Here is a 5,691-nt window from a genome sequence, read left to right as displayed (position 1 = left end):
GCTAGCCAAGGGGGTGGTGGAGAGTTGACACCAGTCATCCCCCTATAAAGAGCGTTAGAGATTTTCCCAATCTGCTACCAGTGACCGTAAGAATGTCTGAAACGAGGACACTTTTCTACCCAGCCACCTCAGGGACTTTGTCCGGCTAACTCAGGGCCCCGTAACCTTCCTCTTGGTCACCATTGCTCCTCGATTCTGTTCGTTGCTCCACCAACCCACTCGAAGGTGCCCGCACATGGCTTCGACCGACAGCACCTGTCTGGCTAGCTGGTCCTAGGGCATCGGCGTAATGCCTTATACTTACTTGCATATCTCAGGGTTTAGGGCATGGACCATCCACACACGATGTCCCCAACCTATTCTCATGCTCGGAACGCCCGCACACTGCCTCCACAGATGGCACCCGCCAGGCTACTTGGCTTGAGGGTGTCCGACCACTGTCCTGAACTTCCCCGCATATCTTGCGACTCAGGGCTCCCATTGCCCCCACAACATGTTAGCATCATGTTCTCGAGCTTCAAATGCACGCTCGCATTCCTTAGAACCACTATCCCGCCAGCTCGGTCTCGATCGATGCTCGGTTCAGGGTCAGTCATGGCAGGACCAAGGCCTGACCATGGCACTCTCCCCCACTTACTATGTCAATGCCCTCATTGACGCCTAGACCACACCCAACTATCTTGTTGCACACAGCTGATATTTACTCATATGTCTCTCACTTGTGCCCTCAAGAATTGGGTCGAGGTCCCATCACATGAGGCACCGTCCACAGTACTCGTCCATTGTTGATGTAGATGGGTTATGTTGTCGTACTCCTGCTGCTCAGCTCGGTTCCTGCTCGAATCATTTAACCTTGTCTTGGTTGTTCCATATAGGCCATACCATGGCTTCACCTCTTGATCATGTCATGTTGCGACCTTGAGGCACCCTCATTGATCAATGACCCTCAGTAGAATGAATGACCACCCGTTTGGCCACTCATTGGTGCATCCCACTGGACGTGACCCCTTACACCAACTGCACGCTTGCAGCATCAACCCACTGATGCGCCCCTCTGGGTGTGGTGCTTAGGTTAATCGTACTTATACGACACCCTACATGATAGACCCTAGCACAATGGCATTCAAGCACTTTGGTCATCTTTCAACTTGGGTCCTCTCGGCCCCTCCAAGGTCACCACTCTAGGTGTGGCCCTCTAGCCAACCGCCACCAAAACGGCACCTTAAAGTGCTCTAACTCAGTCTTTGCCCCCGGCTTGAACACTGTGCTCCATTACCCAAGCTCCTCTATCTTGGCTTCATCTCACAGGGAATTGACAGGTCTCCCCCACTTTTACTTGAAACTCAGCACAATATTACGCGCAACCATATCTCCTTGATGGTTCTATTGCTCGATAGTTTTGACTCTGGCCCAGTTCCTAGGGCATCCCAAAATTCACTTACACTCGGAGATCCACTGATCTAATAGAACGCCTAGTCCACTGATTAGCTCGACTCGAGGATTCACCCGCTCAATCCTCAAGGTCCACTGACCTACATGCCTGAGGCCTTGTCAACTGGCCATTTCCCATTTTGCTTGTCTCACCTGATTACACCCTGTTGTGGCCCACCAACCACCACAGCTCATGTGAAGCCTTTCTTGTCGGCCAACCCAGACTCAGTTCACTGATTCACACGCCCCCGTGATCCTCTGACCATGAGAACTCCTGGTCCACTGACCATCGCAACCCATGGTCCACTGACCATCCCACTTGTGGCTTCAATCTTTGGCCACTCCATACTCCTCTGTGCAAGAATTCCATGCTTGGACCAGAATACCTCGGCTTGCGCCCCCACTAGGGCACCTGCACCATGTAGCAAATGCACACATTAGTAATTAATCTTGAAACTCGATACCTCTCGCCCCTCAAGACAAGGTTCACTCGGCCCACGTGGCCATACGCAACACCATTTTATGGTGTAAGCCCTTTCTCGCATCATGGTCTCACTACGGTTCCTTCCACCATAAGGCATCACATGCCTCAACATATGCCAACACCCCTTTCCTAGGTGAGGCTAGACTCTGGTGCTCTTTTGCTTGGCATCCAAGAGCCTACTCGAGAGCCATTTTACCTAGGCCTAATATTTTCTGCAGCACGCATCGCTGGCTCATTTCTGAGCCTCTATCGGCACATAACCCACATTTGCATCTCAATAGCTCCATTTGAGCTTAGCACCACCTCGGTTTCGCATCACAAGATCCACACATGGGTTGTGTATATCTCACCACTGAGCCAACCTAGGCTTTGATACCAAATTTGTCACGGTCCACACGTTCCTCCTATTAAAATCACACGACTGTACGGCACCAAGACTACACATAGTCAAGGTCAGCCTTTACCATGTCCATTTTTCTTCGCGGACCGACCAAATCCGATCCTTCAAGCCGCATGCCCAAAAGCCTTTTTTGGCTTTTGTCCCCATAGGGTTGTTTATTCTGAACTCTATAGAGAGGAACCCATCTCTCATCGCGCATCGGCCCACAGTTCTCCAAATGATCATGAGCACCCAGCTCTGGCCGCAAGGCTTAATGCTTCGAGCCCCGACCATCCCATCTCATAGTGGCACACAGCCCTGGTTCTCTTGATGTTACTACATCTTGGCATGGTGAGAACCCAACACCATGCCCGATCGTATGATACGTAAGCTCCCGTATCAAGTTTACGCAAGTACCCTAATTAAGCTGATCAGTAGTCAGCTCGAATCCTTTAGGCTCATCTCACCCCACGGGACTCGATTCTTAGGGCTCAGGCCCTTAGCATCAGTATCGGCCGCCGCACGCATGATTGACACCCAACATCATGCTGGTCCCGTAAGGGGACTCAGGTGGACTGCCTCAGCTGCAGTATACCAGCTGCCCGACTGGCCACAGGGGTCTAGCAGCGTGCCTGCCTGCTAGCCCGTGCATCCTCTTAGCTCGATGGCATCCCTCCTACATGAATACCATCGCGTGGTCCAGTCCCACAAGGGTCCTTAGGTGGACTACCCTAGCTACAGCACACCAGCCCGACTGGCCACAGAGGTCTAGCAGCGTGCCTGCTAGCTAGCCCGTGCATCCCATTGGCTCGATGGTATCCCTCCTACGCAAACACCATCATATGATCCTTCCAGCTCGAGGAGGGGAAACCGAGGGGCCTAATGATCTCTACCGTCCAACCCCATGGTTCAACGCAAAGGCACGATACGAGGCCCACCGACCCCAATCACCCCCGAGTTTACCGTGACCCGAGGAAACATCGTGCCATACTCATGACCCTACGATGCCCGCCCACCTAGCCACCACTAGTGACTAGGAGTAGCTCACTTCAGACTAGCCAGGCCCCCACCTGTCCGCTAGCCAAGGCGGTGGTGGAGAGCTGACACCAGTCGTCCCCCTATAAAGAGCGTTAGAGATTTTCCCAATCTGCTACCAGTGACCGTAAGAATGTCTGAAATGGGGACACTTTTCTGCCCAGCCACCTCAAGGCCTTTGTCCGGCTAACTCAGGGCCCCGTAACCTTCCTCTTGGTCACCATTGCTCCTTGATTCTGCTCGTTGCTCCACCAACCCACTCGAAGGTGCCCGCACATGGCTTCGACCGACAGCACCTGTCTGGCTAGCTGGTCCTAGGGCACCGACGTAATGCCTTATACTTACCTGCATATCTCAGGGTTTAGGACATGGACCGTCCACACACGATGTCCCCAACCGATTCTCATGCTCGAAATGCCCGCACACTGCCTCCATAGATGGCACCCGCCAGGCTACTTAGCTTGAGGGTGTCCGACCACTGTCCCGAACTTCCCCGCGTATCTTACGGCCCAGGGCTCCCATTGCCCCCACAACATGTTAGCATCATGTTCCCGAGCTCCAAATGCACGCCCGTATTCCTTAGAACCACTTTCCCGCCAGCTCGATCTTGACTGATGCTCAGTTCAGGGTCAGTCATGGCAGGACCAAGGCCTGACCATGACACTGGGCCTGGTGCAGGCAGTTGCCGCTATCACCATCGACACACGCTGGGCCCTGGTGCAGGCGGTTACCGCGATCACCATCGGCACACGCTGGGACCTGGTGCGGGCGGTTGCCCCCAGCACCATCGACACACGCTGGGCCTTGGTGCGATCGGTTGCCTCGACCACCATCGGCACACGCTGGGCCCTGGTGTGGGCGGTTACCTCGAGCACTCGAGCACCATCGAAACACGTTGGGCCCTATTGCGGGCGGTTGCCTCGAGCACCATCGGCACACGCTCGACCCTAGTGCAGGCTCTTACCTCGACCACCATCGGCACACGCTCGGCCCTGGTGCGGGCGCTTGGCTCGATCACCATCGGCACACACTGGGCCCTGGTACGGGCGGTTGCCACGATCACCATCGACACACGCTGGGCCCTGGTGCGAGCGGTTGCCCCCAGCACCATCGACACACGCTAGGCCCTGGTGCGGGCGGTTGCCGCGATCACCATCAGCACACACTGGGCCCTGGTGCAGGCGGTTGCCCCCAGCACCATCGGCATATGCTGGGCCCTGGTGCGGGCTGTTGCCTCAACCACCATCGGTACACGCTGGGCCTTGGTACGGGCGGTTGCCTCGATCACCATCGACATACGTTGGGCCCTGGTACGGGCAATTGCCTCGACCACCATCGGCACACGCTGGGCCCTGGTGCGGGCGGTTGCCTCGACCACCATCGGCACATGCTGGGCCCTGGTGCGGGCGGTTGCCTCGACCACCATCGGCACATGCAAGGCCCTGGTGCTGGCGGTTGCCTCGACCACCATCGGCACACGTTGGGCCCTGGTACGGGTGGTTGCCCCAAACACCATCGGCACACGCTGGGCCCTGGTGCGGGCGGTTGCCTCGATCACCATCGACACAAGCTGGCCCTTGGTGTGGGCTCTTGCCTCGACCACCATCGGCACACGTTGGGCCCTGGTGCGGGCGGTTGCCTCGACCACCATCGGCACACACTGGGCCCTGGTGTGGGCGGTTGCCTCGACCACTATCGGTACACGCTGGGCCCTGGTGCGGGCGGTTACCTCAACCACCATCGACACTTGTTGGCCCTTGGTGCGGGCTCTTGCCTCGACCACCATCGGCAGAAGATGGCCCCTACGTCGAACACCATTGGCACATGCCGGGCCTTGGTGCGGGCACATGCCTCGACCACCATCGACACGCGTTGGCCCTTTGTGCGGACACATGCCTCGACCACCATCGACACCTGTGCACCCTCGATGTGGGATTTGCTTGTTTGGAAAAAGTGACATCATTTCAAACATTTTAACGTCTACTGGTAGCATATCTGTAAAATCTCTAATGCTCTTTAGGGGGTGGTGGTCCGGCACCCCCTCTCCCCCCTACGGGGGGAGTAGGTGTGCGTGATGGGCCTCCCATTGCGTGACCCATGACAACATCCCTCGAGCGAAATACAGGGCGTGCATGCCTTCCGGCCATTTTTTTCCGACGACTGGTTGCTCCGGTGATCGGCAGGCGCCCATGGCCTCGATCGGTTAGCTTGCATGCAAAAAAAGGGAGCCGAGCTCCAGCCCGTGCACATGACAAATGCTGCCCTAGACCCCAGACCAAGTCCCTGAATCGGGCAACGGCTCCCTGGGGTGGTGCGAGCAGAAGCTGCGATTACAGGCTTGGCCCAGCCAAGTCTCTCGATA

The sequence above is a fragment of the Durio zibethinus genome, chromosome 23, assembly GCF_047325235.1.
Source record: "Durio zibethinus cultivar Kanyao isolate XHJ-2024 chromosome 23, ASM4732523v1, whole genome shotgun sequence".
Taxonomy (NCBI): Eukaryota; Viridiplantae; Streptophyta; class Magnoliopsida; order Malvales; family Malvaceae; genus Durio; species Durio zibethinus.
This window is presented reverse-complemented; position numbering follows the sequence as displayed.